Here is a 24,694-nt window from a genome sequence, read left to right on the forward strand (position 1 = left end):
AAGTCTGCTCTATTTACCCCATTTTGGATGAATTTAAGAAGCTAGAAGACAAAGATTATAATAAGAAACTCAACCTGGAATCATCTGGAGCAATATTCAGGTAGATTAATTAAGATAAAGATTGATAGAGGAGCCAGCATCCCTTGGTTCAATGCTCTTCAGGGAACCCAACACCATTTGCACAGGAGTAAATAAATAGAGTAGAGAAGTTCCTGAGACTCTTTGGCATGGACACGCCATGCACAATGGTACCAAAACCCACTGGTGAGGCCCTAACAGGGGCTACAATGAAGTTGATAGAAAAGAGAAACGTAAGGTTTTATCAGATGAAAGTTAACATTGGGGTGAAAATCAGAATGTTTAAACAGGCTTTGTGTAAAGAGGTTGTGTCTCCTTTACCTAAATGCTTTAGGGGACTGAATATTGTGTCTGACTATGGAACATTTCCTTTATGTATATTGTAAAAAAGAAGACATGTATACTTATGCTTCTAGAAATATGAATGGAACATGCTAAATGGGAACCAGAAAGATTCTAGAGCTATGTAGAATAGGAGCTGGAGCACTGGTTTGGGCAAATTCTCTGTACAGTAAACATAAACTGAGGAACTGTGTGGAACATAAACTGAGGTTTATGACAAAAGCCTACGAGTGCCTATGCATTCTTCCCAATGATGGCCATTGGGATCTTGGACTTGATGATTTCTATTTGAGGCAATATTATTAAGTAATTACTAGACATTAATTGAAGTTGTCCCTATGATTGACAGACATAAATAATCTTGAAACTTTAAATATCCATAATATCTTGGATAATGTCAGGGAAATGTTCTAATGGGGAAGCAAATGCCCAGACGAGTTTCATAATAAAATGCAAATGATTTGTGCATGAGTATGCTATGAGTCATATGGCTATTCAGCATATTTATAGGCTTGACTCTTTTCACATAGAGTTGACTTTCGAACCACCAGATCACCTGCCAGAGTCTATCACCACTTGGACAGTGCCGTATGGGCCTGGTAGGAGGAATTATACCTTTGCCCCTTCTGGCAAAATTGGAGTTAACAATGAAGGCACCTATGTTGCTGAGTTGTAGAAATAGCTCATTAGTTCTTTACCTATGTGTGGAACACTACCCTATATTAATGACAGTGGATTGAAGAAGAAGCACTTAGTAGACAACCACTGTTGTCTGCAATCTACACCAGTTTAGTGGCCAAACCTAAATTCCTTTGCAAGGTGGAAAAGTGTAAGTGTAAAGGGTACAAGTGAAGAGAATGGGGAGGGGGAGTAGTAGCTGAAAGTTAAGGAATGAATAAATGGGCCATCATTGAGGAAAATCAAGTATTGCATTAACACTTTGAAAGATATTCAAAGTGTTGTTCTTGATATTGATTTATATCAATTGTAGCAGATGCCTAAAAGGGCAAAGGCATGTATTACTGACACCACTCCTGTTTTGAGAATCTGACACTATGAAATGGAAACATGGAAAACTAACTAGTCTCACCATGGCAAACATTTTGATCATATGATGGACTGGACTAATTATTAATGACTGAGTGGTACTCTAGTAATGTGCCAACATCTTTTGACTCTTATTTTCCAGGTTACATGTACCATATTGCAATATGATCTAAAACTAACATGTTGGTAAGATTATAATACCAATATTGGTAGCTAAATATATTGTGAAATTGAGTCGTAAGTCTCCCATGGTGACCTCATATTAGCTCCTACACATGTTAGGCATATTCATACTATTGATGTATCTGTTATATGAATGCTACAGCAAATGTAGATATTCCAACAGGTATGATTGCTTTGCTACAAGGGAATTGTGACCTAAGATCAGGGTGTGGCCTATTGCATGATAAAGATTTGTCTTGCTTATGTCCCAGGTTCCTAACATGGAACCTCTAGAATCCTTGGAATATCCAAAGGAATAAGAGTTCTGTTATTCATGAGCCCCCTTGGATCACAGCTGAATTTTTGATGAAGCGATGATTCAGGATGGGAGCTGGTTACAAGCAAGACAAAACACATGATTAGAGTCTTGAAATGTAACCCCTCCTGAACTCCATGGGACTCCCCTCCACATCATGCTTATGTGATGAAACCCCAGTAAAAACTCTTGACACTGCTGAAGCTTTGTGGAGCTTCCTGGTTGGTGAACACATCAATGTACTGGGAAGATAACATGCCCTGATGCCATGAGAAGGGGCTCCCAAGAATTGCATTTTGTACCCTCACAAATCTCACTCTATGTGTCTCTTCATTTGGTGGTCTTTGTTATAAATCTTTCATTATAAATTATATAATTCATTTATATAATTTATAATGAAACTGTAATATTAAATATATCACTTTTTGAATTTTATGAGTCATTATAGCCAATTATCCAACCTGGGGCAGTCATGTAACCACTGAATTTGTAACCACTTAGTGACAAGTAGCATTCACCTGAGGATCTTGAATTGAGAGCATTCTCACACAGGACTAATCCCTTAACTTGTGGAGTCTGTCCTGATTCCATATAATTGTAGTACAGCAGTTGATGTTAAGATAATAGATATTTAATTTTCTTTAGATATATCATAAATGGTAGCATGTATTTAATTTTGATTTCTACATATTTCTGGTTAGTATATTGAAGTAAAATTTATGCTTTTGCTTTGATCTTATATTCTGTGATCTCATTGAACATAAATATTTCTAGGTTCTTTTTTTCTAAATTTTATGAATTTTTTTATATAGATAGTAATTTCATTTGCAAACAGTGACAGATTTGTGTATTCCTCTCCAATCTATATTCCTTTTGTTTCTTTTCCCCCTTTATTATGTTTTATACAACTTCCAGTCCTGTCTTGAATAAGAGCGTGAGAGCAGATATCCTTAGCTTGTGCCCTATCTTAGAGTTGTGTCCTCTCCAAATCTCAGGTTGAAATTTGTTTGCCATTGTGGGATTTTGAGGAGGTGAAAGCTTGGGTAGATGATATGGCTATGGGGGCTACACCCTCACTAGTAAGATTAATTATGTTATAAAATAGTGAATTTGGTCTCTTTTTGCCTCTTGACCCTTCTGCCTTTCAGCATTTCTCTTATAAGGGATATACAAGGTACAAGGTACCATTTTGAAAGAAGAGATTGGATGTGACCTTCGATTTTTCTGCCTCCAGAACTGTTATCCAATAAATTTATGCTTATAAATTACCCAGTCTCAGATATTCTGTCATAGCAGCACAACATGGACTAAGATTTACAACGAAAGAATTCATAATTTCACCACTAGCCTTATGTAACCTCAGGTTTCTTGGTAGATGCTATTTATTATGAAGAAAATATTCTCCACTATTCATGACTTGCTGAGAGTTACTATGAATGGATGTAGAAATTTTTCAAATACTTTTTGTGTGTCAACTGGCATAATCATATGATTTTTATCCTTTACCCTGTTGATATGATGGACTACATTTATTGATTTTCAGACATTGATCCAGATTGCATACCTGAAATAAATCCAACTTGAAGATGGCTGACTGGAACCTGCCCTTGACAGAAGCTTCCATCCAGAGGGAAGGATAGTGTCCAGAACGTACCCAATTAAGCTGAAGACTGAGAGTTGAGCCAAGCCGAGATTGGAGTGAGAAATGCAGGGCACCTCTGGTGAGGCAAGATGTGACTCCAGGAAAGCAAACTTCAGGTACAAAATTCATCCCAAAGGTAAAGTGTCTGTCCTCTCCTCCAAGATAGTTGTGTGTGTTTTTTTTTTCTCTGTGTTTGCTCCTGTAGGTTTTCTACAGTTGAGCAGTGGACTGGGGACCTCTTGTCTCACCCCAGGGGTGAGAGCTGTAGAAAGTGGAGATGACTTCCCCAGAGGAACCTTGTTGTAACCCTGAGCAATCCCTTGTCAGGCAGGAAAATTGAACTTTTTCCCTACCATTCTGAACTTCCAGTCCAGATTGTCCCCGTTGCCTGAAAATACAGAACCTAACCCCTGCAGAGACTACAGGAGGATGCTCATGGGCAGCACCACTCACCCTGCCATTCCAAGTGCCCTGTGCCCCACCCTGCCACAGCCGTGCACCTCGCCCTGCCATATCCATGCACCCTGCACACCATCTGGCCAGAGCAGGGTGCTCCGCTCTGCTAGAGCAGCTTGCCCCAGGCTCTGCCCTCCTGAAGCCTCCATGCCACACTCTGACCTACCAGAGTTGTGGGCTGAGTGCTCTCCTTGCTGAAGTCATGGGGTGCCCTGCACTGTCAGAATTGTGTGCAGTGACCCTCATCCTGGTGCTGGGGCTATGTGCCCCATACTCCCGGAGCTGTTCCTGCAGCCAGCTCCTTGATTGTGGCAGTTGCCTGGGAGCTGTGCAGGGTCACTTCCCACAAAGATTCAGCAACAATAGAGCCATCCCACTGGGTTCTATCATGGAGAGATACCTCCCCAACTCTGAGGACTGCGAAAGGAAATGAGACCTTGCTTTATAGGGATGCTGGTTCTGAAGAGTGGGTGAAGCAAAGGCTGGTAGCTGAGGGAGAAAAGCATTTTCTGACTTGTTATCCACAGGATTAGACTGCATTCAGGTGGAACACTCCCTGGTGGCTATTGAGTACCCAAGGCAGAAAGGCCTCAGCTCCCCCAGCGGGTTGTTAGCAGAGGGTAGTGGCCAAGCTGTAGGGGCATGGACCTCCCTTTGATTCTGACAGGAGCAATGCCTTGGCACATCTGCTTATTGTAGGGAGCAGAACCTCATCCCTGTGGGGTCATCAGTGACTGGGCATGAACAAGAAACAAATTGGAGCAATAGACTAAGCCCTCTGGTCCATCTTTGCTACTGGACAGGCCTTTCTGACTCCACACAGCTCCAGAGCAAGCCAAATTTGAGCATCCGGTATACCTCTACCATCTAGTTGCTGGAGACCTTTCGAACTCTCTCACTTGAGAGTTTGTACTGACTGGGTCAATTGGTTTGGAACTCCTAACCTGGTCCAATCACCCAAGGACCCTCTTTGGTGGTACCCTGATTGTGTGGTAATGGGAAGGGTTGATTTTCCACTTCCAGTTGTTGTCCATGAAGGGTGGGGTGTCTTACTTGCTTGTCTTTCTTCACAGCTAAGACTTCAAAGCAGAGTCACTGATCCACTAGGATCAGACAAAGACCAGCTGAGTACAAGACAGAGCCACCTAACCCCACCACATCAAACAGGTTTCCTTAGCCTCAGACTCTAATACAGTATGGGTCCTTTACAAAGCTTTAGGAGAAAAAGCTGCAGTCACCAGTCCAAGATCCTTGACAAAGGGGTGGTCAACCACAAATTCAGGAATTCCCAATCCAATTACACCTTACCTGCCCATCTGGCCAACAGTGAAAAGCAATCATGAGGCAGAATCAGCAGAAAAAACCCTGACAACATGAATAATAAGCGTGGATCAACTCCCCCAAGGTATGACAAAGGAGACTCGCCAGAAAGTCCTATTCATAAACAAATGGCTGAGATATCAAAAATAAAGTTCAGAATTTGGATGGCAAATAAGATCACCAGAATTGAAGTAATGTTGGAATGAGAAGTTCAAGGAGCAATTCAAAAGTTGTCTCAAGAATTCAATGAATTCAAAGATAAAATCACCAAAGATTCTGACAAATTGGGGCAAGAATTTTTATCCCTCAAAGACCTGAAAAATACAGTAGAATCCCTCAGTAATGGAATGGAGCAGGCAGAAGAAATGATCTCTGACATTGAAGACAAAACTTTTGAGGGCTCCCAAATGCTCAAATATGAAGAGAAGTGGAGAGCAAAAACAGACCATTTCCTGAGCGAGTTGTGGAGTCACTGCAAAAAAGCAAATGTTCACCTTCTTGGAATTCCTGCAGGACATGAGAATGATCCGAAAAGCCCTTATGTTCTACTCCAAGAGATGATAGAAGGAAACTTCCCAAACATGGCAAGAGACACTGAAATACAGATAGCAGACAGTTTCAGGACCCCAGCATGACTCAATACAAATGATGATTCCCCTAGACACATTGTAATTAGCTTTGCCAAAATTAACATGGAGGAAAAAATCCTGCAAGCAGCCAGACGTAAGAAAACCATAACCTACAAAGGGAAAGAATATTATAATGACTGCAGATCTCTCTGCTGAAATTTTCAAGCCAGAGAAGTTTCACCATGAACCTTCAATCTCCTAGAACAATACAACTTTGAAACCAGGATCCTATATCCAGCTAAACTGAGTTTCATTTATGATGGAGAAGTCAAATACTTTAATGACACTCACACATTGGAGAAATTTGCCATAACAAAACCAGCTCCTCACGATATTCTCAGACCCATCCCCCACAATGACCAGCACAATGCTCTACCACCAAAGTAAACTCACCCAGAAATTATTGATCAAAACTCAACTTCCACAGTGGTGAAAGGATTAAAAATGTCTACTGATCTTTTGAAAAACTTGACACTCAAAATACTACCAGGCTTACCAATACTCTCAATTACTGTGAATGGCTTACATTGTCCTGTAAAGAGGCACAGGTTGGCTGACTGGATACAAAAGCTCAGGCCAGATATCTGCTGCATACAAGAATCTCATCTTAAAGGATGAATATAGACTCAGGGTGAAGGGATGGACATATATAATCCAGGCAAATAGAAACCAGAAAAAAGCAGGGAATGCAATTTTATTTGCAGATACATTAGGCTTCAAACCAACAAAAGTAAGGAAAGACAAAGATGGTCACTTCATATTTGTTAAGGGAAACCATCAACATGATGAGATATCAATAATTAACATTTATGCCTCTCAATTTTTATGGGAGACCCTACCAGACATGAACAATTTAATATCTTCTAGCACCATAATTGTCAGAGATTTAAACACCCCTTTGGCAATGTTGGATAGATCCTCCAAGAAGAAACTAAGTGAAGAAATTTTGGAATTAAACTTCTCCATACAACAATTGAATTTAATAGACATCTACAGAACATTCATCCTAACAAAACTGAATACACATTATTCTTATCAGCCCATAGAACATTCTCCAAAATTGATCACATCTTAGGTCACAAGGCTAACCTCAGCCAATTTAAAAGAATAGAAATTATACCTTGTATTTTCTCAGATCATCATGGAATAAAAGTTCAATTTCCCAATAACAGGAACCAGCATTCTCATACAAAGACTTGGAAACTAAATTCCCTTATGCTGAATGATAGCTTGGTCATAGATGATATTAAGAAGGAAATTACCAAATTTCTGGAACATAACAACAATTACAAGACAAATTATCAGAACTTGTGCCATACTGCAGAGACAGTCCTAAGAGGGAAATTTATGGTGTTTCAAGCCTTTTTCAAGGGAATGGAAAGGGAGGAAGTGAACAACTTAATGGTCATCTCAAGCAACTTCAAAAGGAAGTATGTTCCAAACCCAAAACAAGGAGAAGAAAAGAATTAACTAATAATAGAGCATAATTAAATGAAATTGAAAACAAAAGAATCATCCCAAAGATGAAAGAATCAAAAAGTTGGATTTTCGAAAAGATTAACAAAATTGATAAACCTTTGACTCACCTAAGCAGAACCAGAAAAGTAAAATCCATGATATCATCAATCACAAATGATAAGGGCAAAATAACAATAGACAACTCAGAGATTCAAAAAAAATTTTTTTTTCCATATTTTGATTTGTTTTGTTTTTTATTAAATCATAGCTGTGTACATTGATATAATTATGGGGCATCATTCACAAGCTTCACAGACTGTTTACCAAGTTTCACATATACACTTGTAAGATGCACCGCTGCTGTAATCCCACCAATCCCCTTCCCTCTACCCACCACCCGCCTCCCTCCCCTCCCTTTCCCCCTTCCCCCTATTCTTAGGTTGTAACAGGGTTATAGCTTTCATGTGAAAACCCTAAATTAGTTTAATAGTAGGGCTGAGTACATTGGGTACTTTTTCTTCCATTCTTGAGATACTTTACTAAGAAGAATATGTTCCAGCTCCATCCATGTAAACATGAAAGATATAAAGTCTCCATCTTTCTCTAAGGCTGCATAATATTCCATGGTGTATATATACCCCTATTTATTAATCCATTCTGGATTGATGGGCACTTGGGCTTCTTCCATGACTTCGCAATTATGAATTGGGCTGCAATAAACATTCTGGTACAAATATCTTTGTTATGATGTGATTTTTGGTGTTCTGGGTATATGCCCAGTAGAGGGATTACAGGATTGAATGGCAGATCTATTTTTAGATCTCTAAGTGTCCTCCATATCTCTTTCCAAAACGAATGTATTAATTTGTGTTCCCACTAGCAGTGCAAAAGTGTTCCCTTTTCTCCACATCCGTGCCAACATCTCTGGTCTTGGGATTTTGTGATATAGGCTAGTCTCACTGGAGTTAGATGGCATCTCAAAGTAGTTTCGATTTGCATTTCTTTGATGATTAAAGATGATAAGCATTTTTTCATATGCCTGAAGGCCACACGCCTGTCTTCTTCCGAGAAGTTTCTCTTCAAATCCCTTGCCCAGCCTGCGATGGGATTCCTTGTTCTATTCTTGCTAATGTGTTTGAGTTCTCTGTGGATTCTGGTTATTAAACCTTTGTCGGAGACATAACCTACAAATATCTTCTCCCATTCTGAGGGCTGTTTGCTTGCTTTACTTACTGTGCTCTTGGCTGTGCAGAAGTTTTTAGTTTGATCAAGTCCCAGTAGTGTATTTTTGAAGCTGCTTCAATTGCCCAGGGGGTCCTCCTCATAAAATACTCACCCAGCCTGATTTCTTCAAGGGTTTTCCCTGCACTGTCCTCTAGTAATTTTATAGTTTCATGTCTTACGTTTAAATCTTTGATCCAGTGAGAATCTATCTTAGTTAATGGTGAAGGGTGTGGGTCCAGTTTCAGTCTTTTACAGGTTGCCAGCCAGTTCACCCAGCACCATTTGTTAAATAGGGAATCTTTTCCCCACTGAATGTTTTTAATTGGCTTGTCAAAGGTTAACTAATGGTAAGTAGCTGGATTCATCACTTGGTTCTCTATTCTGTTCCAGACATCTACTTCTCTGTTTTTGTGCCAATACCATGCTGTTTTGATCACTATCGATTTGTAGTATAGTCTGGGGTCTGGTAGCGTAAAATCTTTAATCTCATCAATCAGGAATGACAACGATGAAATAACAACAGACTCCTCAGAAATCCAAAAAAATCCTTAATGAATATTACAAGAAAATGTATTCTCAGAAATATGAAAATCTGAAGGAAACTGACTGATGCTTTCAAGCATGTCACCTTCCAAGACTTAGCCAGAATCAAGTGGAAATGTTGAACAGGCCCATATCACGTTCGGAAATAGCGTCAACCATGCAAAACCTCCCCAAAAAGAAAAGCCCAGGATCAGATGGTTTCACGTCAGAGTTCTACCAAACTTTTAAAGAGGAATTAGTACCTATGTTACTCAACCTGTTCCAAAAGGTAGAAAAAGAAGGAAGACTACCTAACACGTTGTATGAAGCAAACATCACCCTGATCCCCAAACCAGGAAAACACCCAACAAGAAAAGAAAATTATAGACTGATACCACTAATGAATATAGATGCAAAAATATTCAACAAGATCCTAACAAACAGAATACAGCAACACATCAAACAAATTATACATCATGACCCAGTTGGTTTTATCCCAGGATCTCAAGGCTGGTTCAATATACGTAAATCTATAAATGTAATCCAGCACATAAACAAATTAAGAAACAAAGACCATATGATTCTCTCAATTGATGCAGAAAAAGCTTTTGATAATATCCAGCATCCCTTCATGATCAGAACACTTAAGAAAATTGGTATAGAAGGGACTTTTCTTAAACTGATAGAGACCATCTACAGCAAACCCACAGCCAATATCATATTGAATGGAGTTAAATTGGAATCATTTCCACTCAGATCAGGAACCAGACAAGGCTGCCCATTGTCTCCATTGTTTTTTAACATTGTAATGGAAGTTTTAGCCACCGCAATTAGAGAAGAAAAGGCGATCAAGGGTATCCATATAGGGTCAGAAGAGACCAAATTTTCACTCTTCGCAGATGATATGATAGTATATCTGGAAAACACTAGGGACTCTACTACAAAACTCTTAGAACTGATCAAGGAATACAGCAGCATCTCAGGTTACAAAATCAACATTCATAAATCGGTAGCCTTTATATATACCAACAATAGTCAAGTTGAAAAAACAGTTAAGGACTCTATCCCATTCACAGTAGTGCCAGGGAAGATGAAATATTTGGGAATTTATCTAACAAAGGACATGAAAGATCTCTATAAAGAGAACTATGAAACTCTAAGAAAAGAAATAGCTGAAAATATTAACAAATGGAAAAACATACCATGCTCATGGCTGGGAAGAATCAACATTGTTAAAATGTCCATACTACCCAAAGCAATATATAATTTCAATGCAATCCCTATTAAAGCTCCACTGTCATACTTTAAAGATCTTGAAAAAACAATACTTTGTTTTATATGGAATCAGAAAAAAGCTCGAATAGCCAAGACATTACTCAGAAATAAAAACAAAGCAGGAGGAATTACGCTACCGGACCTAAGACTATACTACAAATCGATAGTGATCAAAAAATTTTTAATTTATACTATGAAAACTCTATTCTCAGAAATAGGAAAATCTGGAGGAAATAGACCAATATCTGAAAGAATGCCACCTTCTTAAACTCAACAAGAGAGAATTGGAAATATCAAATAGACCTTTATCAAGTACTGAAATAGCGTCAGCTATACAAAATCTCCCCAAAAATAAAATTCCGGGACCAGATGGAGTCACATCAGAATTCTACCAAAGCTTTAAAGAGGAGCGAGTACCTATATTACATAATCTTTTCCAAAACATAGAAATAGAGGGAATACTTCCCAACACACTCTATGAAGCAAAACAGGGAAAGACACAACAAGGAAAGAAGAGTATAGACCCATATCTTTAATGAATATAGATGCAAAAATATTCAATAAGATCCTAGCAAACAGAATCCAGTAACCTATTAAATAAATTATACACCATGAAAAAGTTTGTTTTATTCCAGGGTCTCAAGGTTGGTTCAACATACATAAATCTATGAATACAATACATTACATAAACAAAATGCAATAGTATCCAATGTACTCAGTACTATTATGAAACCAATATATAATCATCCACACTTTCATATGAAAGATAAAACACAACTATACACCATGATGAAGGAGAGAAGTGAGGGCAGGGGGAGGGGAGGGGATGGGGGTGGTTGCATGGACGGATGGCAAACAATGGGACCACAGCTATCATGCATATTGTAATGGTACATGCCAAATCTATTAATATAGAGTATAAATTTCTTAACACAATAATTAAGTGAGGTGAAGGCTATGTTAAGCAGTTTGAGGTAAGCATTCCACATCGTATATCAAATCAGCACATTGTACCCCATAAATGCATAATGTGTACAGCTATCATTTAATAAAATAATAAAAAATAATAAAAGACAAGAGGGCGGAGCATGATGGCAGATGAGATGGATGTTTCCCCCATCTCTCCCAAATCATCAGGTGAGAGTGAGAAAATTAAGGGATAATGATCCCGCCTGGGAAACAGACACATTTTGAATGTAGGAAATGGCAGACACCTTTTTCCAGAACAACATGAGTGATTGAATAGACCAGAGCATTCCTGGCAGGGAATATTGGTGTGGACTGGCAGTTTGGGGTGTGTGGCAAACTGGCAGGTTGCTGGACTCAAAAGTGAGATTCTAAGCTGCGGAAACTGACAGAAAGGTGTCGGCCCAGCTGAGCTGGGAGGAACCAGCAGCAACCAGCCCTCTCCAACAGAAGATTGCAGTTCCTATTTCATGGAGAATCTGGGAGCTGAGTGGAAAGATTTGTGAAACGTGGACTCCTGCATCGAGTTTGTAGGTCAGATAGGGGTGCCTTTGGGAACAGATCAGCCGAGGTTAGGCAACAGTTAGGAAACAGAAATATATTAAAACTTCAAAAATGGCCACGAGCAAGGTACAGTGGTTACCGTGGTAACAATGTAAACTGTGAATCAGGTTTAAGCCTGGGGACTACTCACAGCACCACCTGGTGTCCAGAAAGTATATTGCAATATAAATATATTCCTACTAAAGTTGACCCCTGTGTCATATGTCTAGCTGTATTTTTTTTTTTTAATTGTTGGGGATTCATTGAGGGTACAATAAGCCATGTTACACTGATTGCATTTGTTAGGTGAAGTCCCTCTTGCAATTGTATCTTGCCCCTAAAAGGTGTGGCACACACCAAGGCCCCACCCCCTCCCTCCTTCCCTCTCTCTGCTTTTCCTTTTCCCACTCCACCATCCTTCTTTCTCTCTCTGCTCTCCCCTTCCCCCACCCCCACCGTGACCTTAACTGTCATTAATTGTCCTCATATCAACATTAAGTACATAGGATTCATGCTTCTCCATTCTTGTGATGCTTTACTAAGAATAATGTCTTCCACTTCCATCCAGGTTAATATGAAGGATGCAAAGTCTCCATTTTTTTAATGGCTGAATAGTATTCCATGGTATACATTCACCACAGCTTGTTAATCCATTCTTGGGTTGGTGGGCATTTAGGCTGCTTCCACATTTTGGCGATTGTAAATTGAGCTGCAATAAACAGTCTAGTACAAGTGTCCTTATGATAAAAAGGATTTTTTTTTCCTTTTGGGTAGATGTCCAGTAATGGGATTGCAGGATCAAATGGGAGGCCTAGCTTGAGTGCTTTGAGGTTTCTCCATACTTCCTTCCAGAAAGGTTGTACTAGTTTGCAGTCCCACCAGCAGTGTAAAAGTGTTCCTTTCTCTCCACATCCACGCCAGCATCTGCAGTTTTGAGATTTTGTGACGTGGGCCATTCTTGCTGGGGTTAGATGGTATCTCAGGGTGGTTTTGATTTGCATTTCTCTAATAGACAGGGATAATGAACGTTTTTTCATATGTTTATTAGCCATTCGTCTGTCTTCTTTAGAGAAGCTTCTATTCATGTCTCTTGCCCATTGATATATGGGATTGTTGGCTTTTTTCACGTGGATTAATTTGAGTTCTCTATAGATCATAGTTATTAAGCTTTTTGTCTGATTGAAAATATGCAAATATCCTTTCCCATTGTGTAGGATGTCTATTTGCTTTGGTTGTTGTCTCCTTAGCTGTACAGAAGCTTTTCAGTTTAATGAAGTCCCATTTGTTTATTTTTGTTGTTGTTGCAATCGTGATGGCAGTCTTCTTCATGAAGTCTTTCCCCAGGCCAATATCTTCCAGTGTTTTTCCTATGCTTTCTTGGAGGATTTTTATTGTTTCATGCCTTAAATTTAAGTCCTTTATCCATCTTGAATCAATTTTTGTGAGTGGGGAAAGGTGTGGGTCCAGTTTCAGTCTTTTACATGTGGATATACAACACCATTTATTGAATAGGGAGTCTTTCCCCCAAGGTATGTTCTTATTTGGTTTATAAAAGATTAGGTGGTTGTAAGATGTTAGTTTCATTTCCTGGTTTTCTATTCAAGTCCAAGTGTCTATGTCTCTATTTTTGTGCCAGTACCATGCTATCTTGACCACTATGGCTTTGTAGTACAGCCTAAAATCTGGTATGGTGATGCTCCCAGCTTTATTTTTATTACTAAGAACTGCTTTAGCTATACAGGTTTTTTTCTGGTTCTATACAAAATGCAGAATCATTTTTTCCAAATTTTGAAAGTACTATGTTGGTATTTTAATAGGAATGGTATTGAATAGGTAGATTGCTTTGGGAAGTATAGACATTTTAACAATGTTGATTCTTCCCATTCATGAGCATGGTATATTCTTCCATTTGTTAATATCCTCTGCTATTTCTTTTCTCAGGATTTCATAATTTTCTTTATAGATGTCCTTCACCTCCTTCATTAGGGATATTCTTAGGTATTTCATTTTCTTTGAAACTATGGTGAAGGGAGTTGTGTTCTTAATTAGCTTCTCATCTTGACTGTTATTGGTGTATACAAAGGCTACTGACTTGTGGACATTGATTTTATATCCTGAAACATTACTGCATTTTTTGATGACTTCTAGGAGTCTTGTGGTTGAGTCTTTGGGATTCTCTAAGTATAAGATAATGTCATCAGCAAAGAGGGAGAGTTTGACCTCCTCTGCTCCCATTTGGATTTCATTTATTTCCTTGTCTTGCATAATTGTATTGGCTACAACTTCCAGCACTATGTTGAATAGTAAAGGTGACAGAGGACAACCTTGTCTGGTTCCAGTTCTAAGAGGAAAAGCTTTCAGTTTTACTCCATTCAGTAAAATATTACCTGTGGGTTTGTCATAGATGGCTTCAATCAGTTTTAGAAATGTGTCACCTATGCCTAAACTCTTCAATGTTCTAATTAGAAAAGGATGCTGGATTTTATCGAATGCTTTTTCTGCATCTATTGAGAGGATCATATGATCTTTATTTTTGCCTCTGTTAATATGGTGGATAACGTTTATGGACTTGCGTATTTTAAACCAGCCTTGCATCACTGGGATGAAACCTACTTGATCATGATGTATGACTTTTTTGATGATAAGCTGTAATCTATTGACTAGGATTTTATTGAGAATTTTTGCATCTATATTCATGAGTGAGACTGGTCTGAATTTCTCCTTTTTGGTTGGGTCTTTTCCTGGTTTGGGTATCAGGGTGATGTTTGCTTCTAAGAACGTGTTGGGAAAGATTCCTTCTTCCTCAATTTTTTGGAATAATTTCTACAGTACAGGAATAGGCTCTTCCTTGAAGGTTTGATAGAATTCTGGTGTAGAGCCATCTGGACCAGGGCATTTTTTGGTTGGAAGATTTTTTATTGTTTCTTTAATCTCAGTGCTTGAAATTGGTCTGTTCAGGAGCTCTGTTTCTTCCTGGCTGAGTCTAGGGAGAGGGTGTGAATCCAAATATTGTTCCATTTCCTTCACATTGTCAAATTTCTGGGCAGAGAGTTTCCGGTAGTTTTCAGAGATGATCTCTTGTATCTCTGTGAGATATAGTTGTATGTTTTTATATATGTACAAGAATAATATTTTTGTGGTTGGTGCCTTTTTTCCCCTTTTTTTACCCCTCTCTTGTTTCATCCTTTTCTTGGAGGAATTATTGTTAATTTTTTAATTTATTTTCTTCTTTATTGACATTTTATTAATACTATTTTTGTTTCTTTGTTCTCTCATCCTCTTCTTCCCTTCTTATGGTTGCTGGTGTTTACATCAAATTTTTAGGGTTTTTTTTTTCCATTTATTTTATGGTTATCATTATTTTTGTTGTACTTGCTTTTTGTCTGTATGTCTATGTGTTTCTGATTGTCCGTGCATTTGTGGGCTTGTATGTCTGGTAGCCTTTTTATCTGTTTATTTGCTCATTTGGTTTCAATGTGTTTTGTGTTTTGCTAAATCCTTGGTTCAGCTACTTTTCCTAACTCCAATTTTCACATTCAACAAGAACAAAGGGGAATGGGGTGTGTGGGGGGGGTGATGGCTGACTGGAGCCAGCTCTCAACAGAAGTTGAGAGTCCAGAAGGAGAGATAAAGGCCAAAAAGAACCCAATATAGCTGAAGTACAGGAGCTGAGATGAGAGATGAGATAGATAATTGCTTGTCTTCCCTACTGAGGCAAGCTTTGACCCCAAAGAAACTAATTTCAGGTACAGATCTCATCCCAAAGAGGTTATGTGGCCATCACCTCCCTTAAGCAAGTTTTTTGCTTGCTGTGTGATCTCTACTAATGAGCGATGAACCGAGGCCCCCTTCCTCACCCCACCAGAGGGATGTGCTGGAAGTTGGGACTGCTTCTCCAGAGAGCCCCTGCTGTGATCCCAGGAATTCCCTTGTCTGGTAGGAAGTTTGAACAAATATTTTCCTTGCCACCTTGAACCTCCAGTCTACCCCTCCCCTCTGGCCTGGCAGTCTAGAAGTCCAATGCCCGTAGAAATCAGAATGTCTGCACTTCTTGGCTAGGACCGGGCATTGCATAGATGGAGGCAGTACAGCTTTGTTGTATCTGTGAATTTAGTAACTGTACAGAAAGACATAGAGGGAAAGGTGACTAATCTGACACAGAAAATGTATATCTCAGCAGTGGACAGAGGGTTGGGTTTCTGCACTGTGGGTGGAGGCTCAGAAACTGCTGAGATGCACAAACCAAAGAGGAGACATCTCCCACCCAACATTAGCATTGATAGAGTCATCCTACTTGGGTCTAATTTTGGAGAGTCATCCCCCCAACTTTGTGGCCTGCCAGAGGGAACCAGACCTCACCCTGTAGGGATACCAGAGCTGTAGAACAGCAGCAACAAAGGTGTAGTGGCTGAGGGAGAAATTCTTTTGGTGTCTGGATATCCTCAAGTTTAGATTGAGCTCAGGTGGAACTTTCTTCAGCTGCCATTGAACGCCTGAGGCAGGCAGAACTCAGCTTCCCCTGCTGGATGGTGGCAGACTGTGGTAATAATGAAGAGGAGGCAGTGACCTTATTTTGACTCTGGCAGGCACACAGCCATGGCTCCTTTGCTTATTGGACAGAACTGGGCCATAGAGACTGGGTAAACAGAGACTGCTTGTGGGGCTACCAGAGACAGGGGTGACCATAGTCAGGTGGTGAAGTGTGAGCAAGGGGGAAAGAGGCATCCACCCCCTTGCTCCAAATCTCCTAGTGGATGGGCATTTCTGAATCCTTGGAGCACCAGAGATGCTCAAACCACACTTAAGCTACCAGTAGACTCCTAGTATCTAGTTGCTAGAGATCTTTTCAACTCTCCAACTAGAGAGTTGGTGCTGTTTGGGACAATTGGTTTGGAACTCTTGAACTGGACAAATCACCTGAGGACCCTCCAAGGTGGTAACCCAGTTTTTAGGTAGTGGGAAGGTTTGGTTTTCCTATTCCAGATATTACCAGGGGGGAATGGATGTCCAAGTTGCTTGTATATCTCCAAAGCTGAGACTTCAACCCAGAGTCGCTGATTCACTAATATTGCACAGAGATCAGCTGAATACAAGACAGAGCCCCCTACTCCCACTACACCAAACAGGACTCTAAAGTCACAGACTGTAGTACTGCATAGGTCCTTTGCAAAATTGTAGAGGAAAAGCTGCAGTCACCAGTTCCAGATACTTGGTTAAGGCCTGGTCAACCACAACCCCAGAAGTCTCCAATCCAATTTCACCTTACCTGATCATCTAGCTAAACACTGAAAAACAATCATGGGGCAGAATCAGTAGAAAAACTCTGGCAACATGAATTACTAGAATGGTTCATCTCCCCCAAGGAATGACAAACCAGCCAAACCAGAGGATCCCATTCACAAACAAATGGCTGAGATGCTCAAAATTGAATTTTGAATTTGGATTGCAAATAAGATCAACAGAATGGAAATAAAGATGGAGTTAGAAATTGTAGGATTAATTCAGAAGATGTCTCAAGAATTCAATGAATTCAAAGACAAATCACCAAAGATTTAGACACATTGAGAAAAGAAGTTGCAGCCTTACATGATATGAGAAATACAGTAGAATCCCTCAGTAACAGAATTGAACAGGCAGAAGAAAGAATTTCTGATATAGAAGACAAAGTTTTTGAAGGATCACAAATACTCAAAGAGGAAGAGAAGTGGAGAGCAAAAACAAATCATTATCTTAGAGAGCTCTGGGATAATTACAAGAAAACCAATATTCGCCTTACAGGAATCCGTGAAGGCAGTGAAGTAGTTTCACCACACACAGAAGCTCTTCCTCTTGAGATTATAAGAGAGAACTTTCCAGACATGCCAAGAGATCCTGAAATCCAGATAACAGATAGTTTCAGAACCCCAGCACGACTCAACCCAAATAAGACATCCCCCAGGCACATCATAATTAACTTCACTAAAGTTAATATGAAGGAGAAAATTCTGACAGCAGCCAGACATAAGAAATCCATAATCTACAAAGGGAAGAATATTAGAATGACTGCAGATCTCTCTGCTGAAACCTTTCAAGCCAGAAGATGGTGGTCATCAACTTTTAATCTCCTAAAACAAAATAACTTTCAACCCAAGATCCTGTATCCAGCTAAACTGAGTTTCATTTATGATGGAGAAATTAAACACTTTAATGACATTCACATGTTGAAAAAATTTTCCATAACTAAACCAGCTCTTCAGGATATTCTCAGACCTATCCTCCATAATGGTCAACACAATCCTCTACCACAAAAGTAAACTCACTCAGAAACTCTTGATCAAACTCCAACTTCCACAGTGGTGAAAGGATTAAAAATATCCACTGGACTTTCAAAAAACTCAATATCCAAAATTCTAACAGGCCTATCAATATTCTCTATTAATGGGAATGGCTTAAACTGTCCTCTAAAGAGGCACAGGTTGGCTGACTGGATACAAAAACTCAGGCCAGATATCTGCTGCATATCTGGAATGAGATATCTGCTGCATATCTGCATATCAAGAATTTCACTTTACCTTAAAAAGATAAGTATAGACTCAGGGTGAAAGGATGGTCATCCATATTTCAGGCATATGGTAATCAGAAAAAACCAGGTGTTGCAATTCTATTTGCAGATAAAATAGGCTTTAAACCAACAAAAGCAAGGAAGGATAAGAATGGTCACTTCATATTTGTTAAGGGCAGTACTCAATATGATGAGATTTAAATTATTAATATTTATGCACCTAACCAAAATGTGCCTCAATTTGTAAGAGAAACTCTAACAGACATGAGTAACTTGATTTCCTCCAGCTCCATAATAGTCGGAGATTTCAACACTCCTTTGGCAGGATTGGACAGATCCTCCAATAAGAAGCTGAGCAAAGAAATTTTAGATTTAAACCTAAGCATCCAACATTTAGATTTAGCAGACATCTACAGAACATTTCATTCTAACAAAAATGAATACACATACTTCTCATCATCAGCCCATGGAACATACTCCAAAATCAATCACATCTTAGGTCACAAGTCTAACTTCAGTAAATTTAAATGAATAGAAATTATTCCTTGCGTCTTCTTGGACCACAATGGAATAAAAGTTGAACTCAGTAACAACAGGAATCTGCACACTTATACAGAAACATGGAAGTTAAATAACTTTATGCTGAATGATAGCTGGGTCAGAAATGAGATTAAGAAGGAAATTGCCAAATTTGGGGGAAAAAATGACAAGAAAGACACAAATTATCAGAACCTCTGGGATACCCCAAAGGCAGTCCTAAGAGGGACATTAAATTAAAAAAATCCTTAATGAATATTACAAGAAACTTTATTCTCAGAAATATGAAATCTGAAGAAAATTGGCCAATACTTGTAAGCACGTTACCTTTCAAGACTTAGCCAGAATCAAGTGGAAATGTTGAACAGGCCTATATCAAGATCTGAAATAGCATCAAACATACAAAATCTCCCTAAAAGGAAAAGTCCGGGACCAGACGGCTTCATGTCAGAATTCTACCAAACCTTTTGAGAGGAACTAGTATCTATTACTGAACCTTTTCCAAAATATAGAAAAAGAAGAAATACTATCCAACATGTATATGTATACCATAGAATAGTATGCAGCTGTAAAGAAAGATGGAAACTATACCTCTTTAACGTTTACATGGATGGAGGTAGAAAATATTCTTCTTAGCAAGGTATCTCAAGAATGGAAGAAAATGTACCCAATGTACTCATCCCTAATATGAAACTAATTTATAGCTTCCATACGAAAGCTATAACCTAATCTCAGCATAAGAATTTTGGGAAAGGGGCAAGGGAGGGGAGAGGGGAGTATGGGTGGAGGGAGGGTAATTAGTGGGTCAACACCTATGGTGCATTTTAGAAGGGTACAGGTTAAATTTACTAAATGTAGAATATAAAAGTCTGAACACAATAATTAAGAAAATGCCATGAAGGCTATTTCAAACCATATATAAAATAAGCACATTGTACCTCATGATTGCATTATTGTACACAGCTATGATTTAATAAAAAAAAAATAAAAAAGACAAAAGATCTAAAGAGACACTTTTCCAAAGGAAAAAACACACACCCACAAAAACAAAAAGAAAGACCATATGATTTTCTCAACTGATGCATAAAAAGCACTTGACAATATCCAGCATCCTTTCCCGATCAGAACACTTAGGAAAATTGGAATAGAAGGGAAATTTCTTAAAGTGATAGAGGCCATCTATAGCAAACACACAGCCAATATCATATTGAAAAGAGTAAAAATGAAAACATTTCCTCTCACTTGAGGAGCCAGGCAAGGCTGCCCATTGTCTCCACTACTATTTAATATCTTAAAGGTAGCCTTAGGCATCGCAATCAGGCAAGAGAAGGCAATCAAGGGTTTCCAAATAAGGTCAGAGGAGATCAAACTTTCATTCTTCAAACATGATATAACTTTATACCTGGAAAACCCTAGAGACTCAACTTCAAAACACTTAGAAGTGATTAAGGAATATATCATTGTCTCAGGATACAAAGTTAATACTCACAAATCAATAACTTTTATATATACCAACAATAGTCAAGCAGAAAAAACAGTCAAGGACTCTATTCCTTTTACAGTAGTCCCAAATATTTGAGAATTTACCTAACAAAGGACCTGAAGGATCTCTATAAAGAGAATTATGAAATTCTGAGAAAAGAAATAGCTGAAGATGTTAATAAATGGAAAAACATACCATGCTCATGGGTGGGAAGAATCAACATGGTTAAAATGTCCATATTACCCAAAGCAATATGAAAATTTAATGCAATCCCTATTAAAACACCACTGTCATACTTTAAAGATCTGGAAAAAATAGTACTTCATTTTATATGGAATCAGAAAAAAAACCTCGAATAGCCAAGACATTACTCAGAAATAAAAACAAATTGGTAGGAATCATGCTATCAGACTTCAGGCTATACTATAAATTTATTGTGATCAAGAAAACATGGTACTGGCAAAAAAATAGACAGTTAGATGTATGGAACTGAATAGAGAACCAAGAGATGAACCTAGACACTTACGGTCATTTCACCTTTGAAAAGCTTATCCAAAACCTAAATTGGGGGAAAGATTCCCTATTTAACAAATGGTGCTGGGTGATTGGCTGGCAACTTGAAGACAGAAATTCGACCCACACCTTTCAACATTAACAAAAATCTCACTGGATAAAAGATTTAAACTTAAGACATGAAGCTATCAAGATACTTGGAGAGAGTTCAGGGGAAACACTTGAAGAAATTGGCCTGGTAGAATATTTTATGAGATGGACCCCCTGGGCAATTGAAGCAACACCAAAAATATATTACTGGGATCTGATCTAAGTAAAAACCTTCTTCACAGCCAAGAACACAGTAATTAAAGCAAACAGACAGCCCTCAGAATAGGAAAAGATATTTGTAGGTTATTTTTCTGAGAAAGGTTTGATAACCAGAATCCACAGAGAACACAAACTTATTAATAAGAAAAGAATAAATGATGCCATGTCCTTGTGGGCAAGAGAGTTGAATGGGAGGCTCTCTGAAGAAGATAGGCACATGGCCTACAGACAAAGGAAAAAATGCTTATCTTTAATAATCAGAGAAATACAAATCAAAACCACTTTGAGATGCCATCTAACTCCACTAAGAGTAGCACACATCATAAAATCCCAAAACTACAGATATTGTTGTGGAAGTGGAGGAAGGGGAACACTTCTTCACTGCTGGTGGAAATGCAAGCTAATACGTTCCTTTTGGAAAGAAGTTTGGAGAAAACTTAAGGAACTAGAAGTAGACCTGCCATTCAATCCTGCAATTCCTCTGCTAGGTATCTATCCAGATGACCAAAAATCATTTTACAACAAAGATATTTGCACCTGAATGTTTATTGCAGCCCAATTCATATTAGTCAAGTCATGGAAACAGCTCAAGTGCCCATCCACCTTGAATGTATTTACAAATGGTGATATATATATATATATATATATATATATATATATATATATATATATAATGGAATATTATGCAGCCTTTAAAAATGATGGAGACTTTACCTCTCCTATGCTGACATTAGTGGAGCCGAAACATATTCTTCTTAGTAAAGTATCTCAAGAAGTGAAGAAAAATAATCCAATGTACTCAATACTATTATGAAACCAGTATATAATCACTCATATTTTCATACGAAAGATGAAACACAACTATAACCCAGGATGAATGAGGGAACAAGAGGGGGAGGTGAAGGGATAGGGGAGGTTGGATGGTGGGAGGGTAATCGGTGGGACCTCACATATGGTGCATATTGCAAGGGTACATGTCAAATCTATTAACAGTAGAGTATAAATGTCTTAACACAATAATTAAGTAAATGAGGTGAAGGCTATGTTCCCCAGTTTAATGTAAGCATTCCAAATTGTATATAAAATCAGCACATTGTACCCCATAAATGCACTAATGTCTACAGTAATAATTTCATAAAATAATAAATAATAAATGTATGTGATAACATTCAATGTTGAACAATTTTACATCTGTATCTATAATATTTACATGCTAAAAATTGCCCTAAGTGTTAGGTTTGTTAAACACATATTGAATTTGCTTTATCCAAATACAATGGCTTAATTTCATAGAAAATAACTTGTCCAAGAAACTTTTGTTAGTGACAACATAAATTAATGACATAGAAATGTATTAAAATTAAAATAATGTATGTTAATATATTCAAGAATAGTTCTTTGATATGTTTATGTCAGAATAAATTTCATTAATTTAACCAAGACAAGACTTAAGAACTTAAATGCAAAGAATAATTGTAGTAATGGGGGATATTGAAAGCTACCATCCCAAACACCCAAACTTCCAAAAGTCTCACCTATCAGACCTTTACGGAAAAGGTAGACTTCTCTTTAAACATTAAATTATCAATAATAATAAAAAGTCTTCAGAGTATGTTTAAACCATGAGTTTTTATTTAAAACATATAGTGTCATGAGAAATCCAGTGAGGGTAACATATAAATCAGAATTGAAAACCCATCATGGAAAGCAGACCTAAACTTAATCATGAAGCTATCAGAATTCTAGAAGAATATATTGGAAAAACCCTTGAAGACATCAGCCTAGCCAACCAATCTATGAAGAAAACCCCAAGCAGAATCATGGCAACATCAACAATAAATAAATGGGAGAGGATCAGATGAAAAAGCTTCTGCATAGCCAAGGAAACAATCATTCCAGAGAACAGACAATCTACAGAACGGGGGAAAATATTTATATGCTACCCATCCATATCATATCATAAAGGTATGATAACAAGAATCTACAAAGAATTCATGCATCTCAGCACGAACAAAATCAAACAACCCTGTCAAAAAGTGGGCAAAAGACAAGAGCAGAAACTTTTCTGCTGAAGATACACCAATGGCCAACATACATATGAAAACAATGCTCAGTATCTTTAATTATCAGGGGGTGTGAATCAAAACCACAATGAGATATCCTTTTGCTTCAGTGAGATTGGTTTTATCCAAAAGTCACAAATCAAAAAAAAAAATGCTAGCATGGATATGTAGAGAAAGGTACACTTGCACAACTAGGTTGGACTTCAAACTAGTACAGCCTCTATGGAATGTGGTGTGGAGATACCTCAAAGAACTCAAAGTAGATCCATCAATCTCACTACTGAGTATTTACTCAAAGGAAAGTAAAGACATTTTCTAAAAACTACACCTGCACTCAAATGTTTATGGCAGTACAATTACCAATTGTAAACATGTGTAAAAAACCCAAGCCCAAGTGCCCATCAATACATGAGTGGACTGATGCAATATGGTACAGGTATACCACAGAGTACTACTAAGTCATAAAAATAATGGTGACCTCTTGTATTATCCTGGATGGAACTGGACACCATTTTTCAGGAGAATGTGAACACAAACACCACATGGACTCGCTTTTAAATTGGAACTAATCGATTAACACTTATGGGCACTTATGGAAATAACAGTCATCAAAAATCAAGTATGTGGGATGTAGGAGAATGGGATGCCCAGGGAAGTCGCTGCCCCTTTCAATAAACTTGGCCTGAAATTCTCTACTCCTGGTTTTGTCTCTACCATTGCCATGATAGCTTTCATGTGGTGCTGAACACCCAGGACTGGTGGCTGACTGATGGCAGGCTGGCAGCCTAGCCTCATCTAGGTGATAGCTTCCCTATCCACTCCAGTAATGTTGGAGCCTTGTCCTGACCTTGCCCAGACCCACGTTTGTACCCTCTTTCTGTAGAATTCCAGAGGATTTCACCCCAAGTGCCATTGAAAGGTAAGTAGGACCCGAAACACCTTCAAACAGAAGCTCCATCAGCTTGCCCTTAGCTCTGTCTGTGCCTTTATACCCTCACATCCGCCTAACTTCTTCATTCCTTTGTTCTTGCCTAACCAGGGTTATTTTCTGTTGTTTGCAGCTCTCTTCTGGAGTCTCAGGGACCTCAAATCATTTTGGTTTTGGCTTCAGGCCCAGCACTGTACCCTAGTTCACCCTTGTAAAACTTCAAAGGGATAGAAACTCAGAAGGATAACTTTCAGACATGGCCTCCATAGTCTTTTAGTAACTTAAATTGCTCAAGGATAGAGAAAGAGAGAAAACGGGACTGACAGCAGCCCAAATAGCA

The sequence above is a fragment of the Nycticebus coucang genome, chromosome X (assembly GCF_027406575.1).
Source record: "Nycticebus coucang isolate mNycCou1 chromosome X, mNycCou1.pri, whole genome shotgun sequence".
NCBI classification, from domain to species: Eukaryota; Metazoa; Chordata; class Mammalia; order Primates; family Lorisidae; genus Nycticebus; species Nycticebus coucang.